This window comes from Parasteatoda tepidariorum, chromosome 8 (genome assembly GCF_982258835.1).
Source record: "Parasteatoda tepidariorum strain Cologne lab strain chromosome 8, Ptep-v5.0, whole genome shotgun sequence".
Classification (NCBI taxonomy): Eukaryota; Metazoa; Arthropoda; class Arachnida; order Araneae; family Theridiidae; genus Parasteatoda; species Parasteatoda tepidariorum.
The window spans coordinates 97,310,891-97,324,003 of record NC_141762.1 but is presented as its reverse complement, the minus strand read 5'-3'; the positions used below and the strand labels follow the sequence as shown (position 1 = coordinate 97,324,003).

Genomic DNA, 13,113 nt, shown 5'->3' with positions numbered 1-13,113 from the left:
GTGTGAAGTTGTTTTATTGAAGTTGGCACTTGGCTCCACCTCCTCGGACGCAGAGTAGTAAGAAGAGAAACATCTCCACTCTTGAAATTGAGACAAACTTTAATGCACACCAAACACAAACAGTTAATTATTTTTCAGTCACGTATCGTTAAATATATTTTAAATTTAAAAACTGCTGTTTCCCAAAAAATTGTCTCAGAAAGGACAAACTATTCACTCAAAAGAGAAAAATATCATAAAAAATGAAGCGAAATATCATCAAATTTATGAAATATTTAATGTTAAAAAAATGCTGATAAAGTTTGCGAAATAAATATTTCTGCCATACGATCTTGAAATAGCAACCTTATTCAGGATTGCTCACATCCTTCCCCCAAAAATAGCGAAATAGTATATCACGTGATAAAGGCGGAAAGTGCCAACTCCTGGTGAACGAACTATAACAATATGTAGGGAAAATAGCTTTATAAGTATATTTTATGAGGCGCACAAAATTAAACAACTAACTTTATTAGTTTTTTTTATTGAAGTTGTCAAAATAAAACTAATTCACATTTTAGGAACTGAGAAATCAAAGCAAAAAAAATTACATGTTTTCAGTAATTTTTTTAAATTGAATATTCTTAACTCTCTCGGGACCTTTACGGCCCACGGTATCAAATATGAAACAAGCCTGATTCCAGTGGCTGACAAACACGGATCTGATCTCAATGCGTTACTTTTATATAACATTTCGTATTAGTACGTATACGTACTCATTATTAATTTTAAATTAAAAACTAAAATCTATTTAAAAAATCTTGAGACAGAAAATTTTAGTCGCATTTTTATAAGCTGAAATCTTGTTCTCTGCATATAGCTGAAAATCTGTTCTTCGTCAAGGCTCGATTCCAGCGCTAAAACGGGTCTGATCTCAATACGGTGCTTTTGGATTACATTTCGTATTAGTACGTATACGTAATCATTGTTAGCTTTAAATTAATCCTAATATCTATCAACAAGAATACTTGAGACAGAAAATTTTAGTCACATTTTATAAGCTGAAATCCTGTTCTCTGTATATAGCTGAAAATCTGTTCTTCGGGTGGAAAAGAGTAAACAATCAATATTCAATATGAAATTCAACTATGAAACAGGCTCGATTCCAGTGCTAAAACGGGTCTGATCTCAATACGGTGCTTTTGGATTACATTCGTATTAGTACGTATACGATACGTAATCATTGTTAGCTTTAAATTAATCATAATATCTATCAAGAAAAATACTTGAGGCAGAAAATTTTAGTCACATTTTATAAGCTGAAATCCTGTTCTCTGTATATAACTGAAAATCTGTTCTTCGGGTGGAAAAAAGTAAACAATCAATATTCAATATGAAATTCAACTATGAAACAGGCTCGATTCCAGTGCTAAAACGGGTCTGATCTCAATACGGTGCTTTTGGATTACATTCGTATTAGTACGTATACGATACGTAATCATTGTTAGCTTTAAATTAATCATAATATCTATCAAGAAAAATACTTGAGGCAGAAAATTTTAGTCACATTTTATACGCTGAAATCCTGTTCTCTGTATATAGCTGAAAATCTGTTCTTCAGGAGGAAAAAAGTAAACAATCAATATTCAATATGAAATTCAACTCTGAAACAGGCTCGATTCCAACGCTAAAACGGGTCTGATCTCAATACGGTGCTTTTGGATTACATTTCGTATTAGTGCGTATACGTAATCATTGTTAGTTTTAAATTAAGAAATAATATCTCTCAAGAAAAATACTTGAGACAGAAAATTTTAATCACATTTTTATAAGCTGAAAATTTAAATTACAATTATTCATTTGATGAATTTTTAAAGGAAGAATCATGTATATTTTAAAAGAAATAAAATCTATACAAGATTTATTTAAATGTTTGTAATTGAAAACGTAAAATATTCTCCCTGTTCTATTGCAGACGATGATTCATTAGGAGTCGCATCGTTTTAGAACTTATCGATGAAATTCGAATTCTTTTGCTACAAACTTTAATGATTTCAGTTGAAATTTTATCATTTCGAATAAATCTTCCTATACTTATCTGTTACCGAGTTTTAGGAGATAAAATTCTTCTCAGTTAGTTATTGCTTTTGAAATATTTCGAAATGATTTTGAAGCTAAGCGATGCGAAATAAATGTTCTTATTCCATATTCTATGTTACTTCCTATTTTCGTAACTCTAATATTTCATGTTAAAGTCATGAAAAAATTTTACTAATCTAATTGAGATATTAAAATGCGTTCAATAAATGATATTTTAAAAAAAAGAAATCTGAATTATGCATTTTGATTTTAAGATTAATTTTTAATCTTTTTTGCGTTAATGCTTGATTCAAAATATCAAAATTAATCTATTACATTATTTAATAACTATTCTACATAAATTAGTGTTTCAGACATAATTTTTTTGAAATTTCATCATTTTCGCATATTTAGTTTTTTAAACGCTTATTATAGTAATTTAATATTTATTTTATTACTCAACCCTGTCATGCCACCGTCAGGGGGCATCCAGTCATTTAATATTTATAATTGATGTCTAGAAAATTATAAAGCTGCAATTGAATATATAAAGCTGCAATTAATCTTTTTATGTTAGTTATTTTCTGAATATCCTTTTATTTTATTTTATTAATCTAATCGAAATGCTAACTCACACTTTTAAATTCACATCCTGTCCTTAAATCTATTTTTGGCTCAACTATGCATTAATTAAAAGCAGGACATTTTCCCCTTTAATCTTCGAGGGAATCACTCGACCTATTTCATAAACCAATAGTAATTTCTAAGATTTCCCTCTTTTCCCTAAATAGAGACATTTACGGATTTTACTTTGCAAGATTTTCCCTAACATATAACCGAGGAGCACAACTTTTCGTGTACACTTTCTGTGCTCTGTCTTATAATTACTAAATACATTTTGTACCCTCCTTCCCTGCCTAAGACTTGTTTTAATCCTTCCACTCGGCAACTACGTTATATATATATATATATATATATATATATATATATATATATATATATATATATATATATATATATATATATATATATATATATATATATAATATATATATATATATATTAACATTTATCCCTCTTACTAACTCTTGGGAAAGACCTTTTTCCCTGTACCTATTTAACAGACCAATTAAAAGACTAAGATTTCCCTTATTCCCTAAAACGAAAAATTTTATGGATTTTGCAACATTTTCCCTAACTTTTAATGAGGAGCACAAAAGTTTTGTGACACTTGAATGACTGTTCTCTCTCTAAGAATTATTAAACAAATACTGTGCTCTCTTTCCTCGCCTGAGACCTGTTTTGATCCTCTTTCTCGGACAAAATTTCGAACAAATGTCCTTCAGATTTTTTATTGCTTCTGAAACTGAATAAAATTGCTAAAGCAACAGGGTTTAAAGATATCGGTATCATTAAGAATATCAGAATTGAAGAGACTTTAAAAAAAAGGACCTTAAAAGTTGTTTCTGAAGTTTTATAATTATAAAAGTTCATTTATATAGTATAAAAGTGAATGTGTGAATTACTTCAAAATATATTAAATGGATATCAAGCTTATACCTGTATAATAATTTCAGGAGTAATTAGATCAGACCATGAAACTATTTCAAGAAGAATCTAATGGTTTGGTCATAAAGAGAGAATGTCTGAACACCGATGCACAAAAAAATATTTTAAATAGTAAATGGAAACGGAAAAGATGAAACTTTCAAGAGCTTAAAACACAGATAAAGCTTTCAAGAGCTTAATAAAACTCAGCATATAATGAATATCAGTGTTTATAATATTTTAGTGAAAACAAGTGTGGTCAATTTTCGACATTCGTTTTAATTAAAATCTCCTTCATGGGAAGGTAAATTTGATTTTATTTAATAATCGGCGTAAGACAGCCGACCAAATTCTCAGATTACGACTATCAATGTTCAACTCCGCAGCCTTGTAGTTTTGACGGCTCAAGGGATAGAGCGTTCAAGTTCAAATGAGGCGAACCGGGTTTGAATCTCAGAGATGTCTGGTCGATACGAATCTGCGTCCGGCATACACCAACCACAGTACTGACGTGAAATATCCTCAGTGGTAGACAGATCATCGGTTAGAATTCCCTTGCCATCAGGCTAACCGTAGGAGGTTCTCGCAGTCCTCCTCTCCATGTAACGCAAATGCGGGTTAACTCCATCAAAAAGTCATCCACGAAGGCAAATTTCTCCCAATACTCGATCCAGGAGTTCCCTTTGTCTTCTGGATTGGGTTCAAAATGACAAGACTACAAAGTTGAACATCAATAGTCGTAAAAAGAGCTCCTGGATCAAGCATTGGGATAAATGAGCCTTCGTGGAGAACTTTTTGATGGTACTACTTTTGCGTTACATGGAGAGGAAACCGAATAAAACTTCTCACGATTAGCAAGAGAACCCTAACTCATGATCCATCAACTACAGAGTATATTTTACGTCAGTACTGTGGGGAGTGCGAGCCAGGAGCAGAATTCGTTTGAATCAATACCGCTGGGATTCAAACTTGGACTATCTAATTGAGAGGCGAACGCTTTATCCCATGAGCTACCACGGCTCTTCAGGGTTAAATTTGTAATTTTCAACATCTCCCAGACAATTTTTAATTCTAATTATCATTATGTAAATTGAACTACAGTAAATTCGTTAAATACAAGCCTTTTTTAAACTTCACTAGAAATTATTGCAATAAAATCTATAATTTGAAAAAAATGTTTCTGAAAATCATAATGGATCTGGAAATAGATGGAGATAAAGTGCTTTTTAAAACATTTTTAAAAGCACTTAAAAGTCTTTTCAAGAACAGAGTAAACAATTTTTATCAGAGTGCTAAGAAGTTTTAGAAGAAGCCAAAAGGAGGCTGCTACTGTCGAGATGAATATAAAATGAGATTGAAAGAAGAATAATATAAAAAAAGAAACTAATACATGATACTGTTCTTTTTTTACATTTTAGGGGATTCGTATAGGGCTGTCTTAAGTATTTCTTCTTTTGTTATGCGTCTCGGCTTCATAAGAAATCGAGAAAGGAAAAAAAAAAGTTTTAAAGGGGGGAAAATAGCTTTATAAGTAGAATATCTGTTAAGTTCATTTCGTAGTTTTGCTTTCGTTTGCAGTATTGTAATTTACAAGATAAAAATATATTCACGAAATTATTTATTCATGAATTTATTCGGATTTAAAAGTTCAAGAATTCACTAAACTAAGGATTTTTATCTTTATTTAGATCATATTTCTTTTTATTTAAATCATATTTTTTTACTATTAAAAGGAAGGGTAAACTAACTACAGAAGGAACACTTAAGCTTAGCTTGCCTTTAAAAAAATCATAAAAATTTCAAAATTTGTAATTTTAGCTAAATAAAGATGTCAACATATTTGTTATTGAATGCAAATTATGTAAAAAAAAGTTAGATAACTTACATAAAATTGTTTTAAGCTTTTGGTAGTTCAAATAATAAATAGTAAGATAACCAAGCGAAGGAACAGTTCTCACCAGTGAATAAACCCTAAATTTTCCAATGAATGAACACTTAATTTTGAGAATGTTTGATGCTCGTTAGGAATCCATAGGCCACGCAAATGCCTAAAAACAAGATTTTTCTTGGAATTACAACATTTTCCAATACCATTTCTAGAATTCCTTACTGGGTAATAAATGAGAAAAAGGAGTTTCGAAGTTTGAGTCAAATCCATCACTCATTGATTTATATCTAGTGGGTCTTCAGCAGTACTTACCATTTACTTATGGAACCAATTGTTTTTGCAACTAACAATGCCTCAAGAGGACTTATCTCAAAATCAGTTTTCAAGATACTTTCATTATCAATGCTAGTTATATCAGCTTCAGTGCCAAAATTTGACTTAACCAAATGTTCTTTTTGCGATAAATTCTTCCATATTGAGAAAAGCACAGGCTATTGGATCTTTGGAAGATTAAACTCGTCTGTCAATGTTCCTTTAAAAAAAATTGCAGCATAATTTGTGAGATTTCCTTCTCAAGCTTCTGAAAAAATAGTGCATCGTTACTCTCGAAGTATGCGTTTTATTGATAAGCTGTCTTGCTCATTAACTCTTTGTGTCTGTCTTACATGCATTTGTTAAAGTCAACGTTTTCTACATCGAATGGAAAAATACCACATTTCATAAAAGCATTTTAACTTCATCAGTTTATGTCTCGAAATCTTATTTAAAAATGGATGTAAAATTCTCTCGACATATTGTTTTACAATTATTCTTTTGTTTTCAAGATCTAATGGGAGATTTCCATGAATTAGGTAGAAAGCTAATCCAGCTCTACAATCTTACGATATATATATATATATATATATATATATATATATATATATATATATATATATATATATATATATATATATATATATATATATATATATATATACTAGAGGGCACCGCCCCCTGCTCACTACCGCTCGCCAACCCTCGATAATTGCTACGCAATTACATTTTCGTTCGCTTCGTGAACAAACTTAAAGTCGTTTTTCTGGAGATTAGCTGGCAATTTTTCTGCACCAACATCACATAGAGAGAATATGATATGATTGTAAAATGTCAGAGGAACATATTATCAACATTATAAACTTATATAAAGCAATTTCAATATAAACAATATTATAAACTTATATAAAGCGAGGAAGCAATATTATTTAACACATTACTATAGGGCATTAGCATGAGATTAATCTCCGTATCTGAAGCACGCGTGGTAGAGCCTAAGTCAAATCATTGTTGATTTTATAGGATGCCAGACGCTCCCTATATGGTGCTTTATCTCTCCCCCCGCCCGCCCCCAGTAATTTAAATTTTAAACTAAAAACAATTAAAACCTGATGAAAAAAAACTTTACAAAAATTACAAACAAATTAAAACATGTAATATTAATAAGTTGATTCTAAGTAGTATTTCAAAAGCAAATAGCATTGCAAGTAATTGCTCAATTAACTTCAATACTGTCAACTGACAAAATATTTTAGTTTCAATCAGAAGTATTCGTAAGTACACCAAGGTATTCGTTTTCATTTAAACGTCTTGACTTTTCAACGTTTCTTCACCGCGCATTCCGCCGTCGCGTATTCATAGCACTACGATTATTTTCCAGTTAATTTTGTGCAGCTAAATCATGCCGCTGTTGATATCACCTAGATATTCACGGCGATCCGTTTTTTATAAAAGATATAAGTATTTTTAAGTAAACTTTGTTCAATGTATTTTGATAATTTGGAATGTAAATAGTTTCTTGAGAGAGTGTTGATTCGTGCTTTCAATAACTCTACCCGATTTATCAAAGCTATTAAAATACATTGGAATTCTAAAATAAATAACTGCGTTCGATCAAAACAAACATTTTATTATAAAACTTTAGAACAACTATCTTTTTACATTGCCACTCAAAATTATTAATAAACACTGTATAATATTGCGTTAATGACATTTTTATCTAATGACGTCATAAACAATCGTTTGCAGCATAAAGTTTAGTTCATAATAATCATAATATAATCGTTTGCATAAATAATCGTTCGGTCTTTTTACATCTTTAAGTAACAAGTGTGAGATTTTTTTTCTTCTTTTTTTTGGAATGGCGATGTCATAATTTTGTTGTTGAGTTAATAAATCTTCCTTTTTATAAACGTAATAGTAGAGTTTTCTTAATTATTTGATTCGAAGTCTTCTGAGTTTTATTTGAGGTCAGTTTGTATTTTGTATTTTTTGACAGCATTATTAAAAATTATTCCCTTTTCACATACATGCGTCATCAATTTTGATTGGCTGTTTTGTGCGTTACTAACCAGAAGTCTTCTGTGATTGGCTATGTGTTATCATTCCACTCTCTTCTTATATATAAAGATATATATACAACACCCTATAAGCTACTCAGTATAAATGATAACTATCTTCACATATCTTTCAAACACTAAAATAACTTCAGAACAAACGACTATGAGCATTGTATTCAGTGTCACTTTGACATTACTTCAAAAAGTCTTCTGTTTGCATACGAATACAAGATTTGTGTAGTCAGTTTTATTATTGCAAGTCCTATATTTATAAGTCAAGGTAATGGTGGCACAGCTTGAATATTGTAAAGAGAATCCATTATAGTCACGATGCTTAACAAAACATATCTAACTGGCTCAAAGTTTCTTTTTCATGGAACTATTCAATTGTTACAGCATTAAGACATATGGTTGCATCTAGTACCATGTTTATAAAAATTGAGGAAGAGAGCTACCGATAAGAAAAGAATGCAGGCACACAAAAATACAAAATTTATAGAAGTAAATATTTTATGATAAATAGCGTAACAGCTTATCATATTAATGTCATATTTTATTAAAATATTGATCACCAGTTACGATTTCTAAGGCGCTGTGATTGATCACCTGGATCTGAATATAAATATCCCGAATATAAGGTTCATGGAATGTCTCGTGTAAAGAAATAGTGATAAAAGTTGTTTTAACTCAATCAGACTCTATGCTGACAATAAGTAAAGAATAAGTAAGCATTGTTCCGAAGATGGTAAAAACCAATCCACGAGAGAAATAAATGGTTTCACACGCTGATAAGTTAAGTATCGGTCTATTTTTTATCATCTGAACATATTTAAGCGCAACTTTAGGATTTGGATTTACGTGCTGCTCAGTTTCAATGAACAGAATGGAGGCATACACATTTCTTTTCGATTCCAAACTCACTTGTGAACAAACAACAATGACCGCAATCAGCATGGTCATTGCACTCAGTATTGTCTGACATCCACGATGTCATCCATAGGCATAGAATGTGAGCGAATCAGCGTATAAGTCAATCCTGTAAATAGTTTTGAAAGAATTGCTGCTACGAATAAAAACGAAGGCAGAGAAAAAACAGCTTGAATATCATGAACAGAATCAATTACATTTAAGACATTTACGAAAACATGTTTTGAGGAATTTAAATGCTCCTCATCGTTGAAACTTTTCAATTTTTCCCTATAGCAACGCAACACTAAACACACGTGATAACATAGGGTGCAATATATCACAGAGAATAATCCAGTGGCAAAGGGGTACAATGTTCCCCCGAAAAAGATTTTTGATATTACGAATGCATTCAAGTGAGACTGGTAAAGTGTTTCGTTTGAAAAATACATGTAATAATTTACAATGAAGGAATAATTGCTCGAAGATAAATACGTGACTAATGCAGAATAAATTAAATTGCTAGTCAAAATCATGATAACTGAAATGGTTGCAATTGGAACTGTACAAGAGTCTTTGATTTTCATAATTTTTATCGCTTTTTGCAAATCCCTGATGATAAACTTAATTTTCTTTTGTCTCGCGTGTGTGCAAAGCCACATTACGAGCATTAATGTAATACACAAAACATTGGCAATGATAGGTTTCAAAAGTTCTGGAAAGCGTTCAAATGTCCTGAATTCCATAACAAGTTTGTCCACGTAATTTATCACAACACACAAAAGGAAAACGTGTTTAAAAAACCTTCTGTAGAAGATGTTATTACTCCATGAGTTTCGAGTGATGTCGACACCAGATATTTTAAGAATATATTAAAGAGATTTACTAAGGACATGATTCTGTCTCTCGGACATTTTAAGAGAATCTTGAAAAAACTTTATTTTTCCATGTAAAGATACGTGGTTATTACAGCTATATACTGCTAGGCAATAACTTGTTATATAATATCAGCTATTTAATAACAACTATATAATAACTTTAATAACAGCTGTATGGGAAAAATGCTACAGAATATGTATCTCTTACGTAACCGTTCTCCTTTATGTATGGTTCTGTATGAAATTCCTTGATGTAGAATAACTGTCTAAAACATGATCTGAATGATATTCCTTGATGTAGAATAACTCTTTAAAACATGATCTGAATGACATTCCTTGATGTAGAATAACTCTCTAAAACATGATCTGTATGGCATTCTTTGGTGTAGAATAGCTCTCTAAAACATGATCTGCATGGCATTCCTTGATGTACAATAACTCTCTAAAACATGATCTGAATGACATTCCTTAATGTAGAATAACTCTTTAAAACATGATCTGTATGACATTCCTTGATGTCGAATAGCTCTTTAAAATATGTTCTGTATGATATTCCTTTTTGTAGATAACTCTTTAAAATATGTTCTGTCTGATATTCCTTGATATAGATAACTCTTTAAAATATGTTCTCTGTATGATTCTTCGAAGTAGAATAACTTTAAAAACATGTTTTATATTATATTCCCCGATGTAGAATAACTCTTTAAAACATTGAATTTGAAAAATAACATTATTCAAGAATGGTCCCAGTTTCTACACACGTGAATAAATAAATATTTTTTCATTAATAAAATATGGTATGTCTATGCTTTATGTTTAATTTAAAACGGGCTGAAATAAATCAACAGCAAATAAGCAAGTTATATAGAAATTTGAAAATTCAGGTCTATAAAATGACCTCAATTCCTCACTATGTGTCAATCGGTTTTTGAATTGAAAATTGTTATCAGAAGCGAAGGTGACGACCAAAAACTAATATTTTTTTAACGGAAAATGTTGCTAACTAATATCAATAACTTTTGAGTCTATATATACGTCAAAACTGGGGTAGTTAACTTTCACAAATAATCCATAATTTTCTGCTACACACGTTCTAGTTGCATCTAGTTATATTCTAATAATTATCCTAATATATTAAAAATTAACCTACACGCAACGAAATCATTATCTTTTCGCAATACTTCCATCCTCGCATGTTTTAACCTTTACAAGAGTGTTGCAATGGAAAATTTCCAGATTAATTAATTCACTATTTTCTTTTTAAAAAATGCCCAAAACTCTTATTTTGTAATTTTCTGCCATCGATTCTAAATTTTTTTCCCTGTTGTTGATTAAATTCACTGTATTCAATCAACTTACATATTTGTAATTTTTTATAAATTTGCTGCATTTTTAGAAATACATACGTTTAAATTACACTGTAAAAAATCTCGCTTAATGTTTAACCAAATGGTGCAAAGTTTTTAATTGCATAAATGAAATATTCATTTATCCAATTATATAAATTGGATAAATGAAAAATTAATTTATTTAGGTGACGCCATAAATTAGTAAATATGATCAAGAAATGCATTCATGGCGAAGTCGATTGCACCAAACTTTTGTGCTATGACAGACACGAGCTTTAACCGTGACCGATAATTTATTTTGCAGCTGTTGACAAGATGGACGGTTTTGTCGTCGAAGCTTGCTATCATCTCATGCAAGTTGTCTTTGAAATTGTCATTTTCTTTTGAAGGTAGGTAAACTTTTCTTATTTATTTGCAATAATTACAGTTCATTTCTTCCATGCCATCTTTAAAAAATTTGTAGTGTGTTCTGAAAGAGTTAGTTTCAAATTTCTTCTAGGAAACTATATTCGTTGTATGAATAATTAGATATTTTAAAATCTATATTAGCTCTTTTTACGTAAATAAGGAGATACATCCATTTAATGCGCACAGAAAGAGCAATACGAGTGACAAATAAACGGTTAATACGGCAATCTAATCTTAAGCAGCATAGCTTTCCGCCAAATTTACTGCTGGTGAAAATGTTCTAGTTCCGTGTTTTAATTGCATTCTACAACACAAAACAAAAATCGTATGTGCTTTCGGTTAGGTTTAAAACTTTTTATCAATATCTACACTTCTGTTTTGATTTTTCATGTTCTATATTGCTCATTTTCGTTTGTAATGTCACATAATTACACGAGTTTTTGTCTATACATTCTTAAATGCCCTTGTTATAAAATTTTCAAAGCGAATTATACTTCCGTTCAAATTTCATCAATAGAGAAAAAGGCAGCCGTTGTCATGGAAACTGGTTTCCTCTTTGGCGCACTAGGTAGGAAAAAAAGTGGCCAAAATTGGAGTTAAAGAAAACAAAGTGTTTTTTTTTTTTTTTAATAAACCAAGAATTTTACTGGAATTTTGAACGAAATACCGACTAGAACAAGATTTGTTTTAGGGCATTTGGAAATAAGCTGATTTCTTATTATATTTTTTTTTTTAAATAGATTTTCTAATTATATTTTTTTTTAAAAAATAGATTTTCTTATTAATATTTTTAACTAAGCGAAACAAATTTTAAATGAAACAAAATATCGTATTTAAAAAGTTAATAAATAGATTTTTTATTAAAGCTAAATAATAAAAAAATACTTAGATGCTCATAGATACTTTGCCTTAGATACTTATTTTTCCATGAATTATTATTATTATTATTTTGTAGATTTATGTAAATTAATTTAGCCCACATTTGCGCTTTGTGAGGGAGAGAAAAAACAACATAAACACAGCTTTATAATTGATCTTGAAAAAGGTCATATGTATTTTTTACAATATTTGTAGTTGTTTTTTTTTAACTAATTTTTTTTTAAATTTTATTTTAATTATAAAAGTATTTTTTTATTCTGAAATATATTTGCTTCTGTCAAACAAAAGAACTTTAGTTAATAAGACAATCCTCACAAATATGTGGAGTTTTAATACCATCTCCATGGTGTTTATCAGCAGCTGTATCCCGCCCTCTTAGACTCAACAGGAACTCTTTTGATCTATCCAAGTGATGATCATATTGTTCATTTAATATTTTAACCGTTGACAGTTAATTCTGCAATTTTTTGCGGGGTCGCCTGCATGAAATTAAATTCAAAATTTCTCAAGAGGAAAAAATTCTACTTGGGTGCTTTGGCGCATTTTAACAACAACAAAAAATAATAATATTTTAAAATATCAACACTTTCCTTTTCAGAATTTTTGAGGGTGACAGGAGTCTTGAGATAAAAAATTTTTTTTTCAGAATGTTTAAACATTTTTCTACATAAGAACGACAATTTCTCAATTTTTTTAATATTGTATGTTAAAAATAGTAATTAAAATATGACTTGCTTTGATTGATCTTTCTATGTTTGAAAAAAAGTAAGGATTCAAATTTTGCGTCTTCTGTGAAATTATTTCAATTCCTATACATTTTGTTATCA

The 13,113-nt window shown here is 30.0% G+C and overlaps 1 protein-coding gene and 1 long non-coding RNA gene across 2 annotated transcripts in view; both read right to left on the bottom strand.

Moving 5' to 3' along the window:
* Positions 1 to 13,113, bottom strand: part of LOC107440992 (voltage-dependent calcium channel gamma-1 subunit) — a 163,993-nt gene that overhangs the window by 93,616 nt on the left and 57,264 nt on the right. The gene's annotated exons all lie outside the window — the stretch shown is intronic.
* The window catches only part of LOC147806565 (uncharacterized), a 394,172-nt gene that overhangs the window by 378,529 nt on the left and 2,530 nt on the right, over positions 1 to 13,113 (bottom strand). The window lies entirely within an intron of this gene.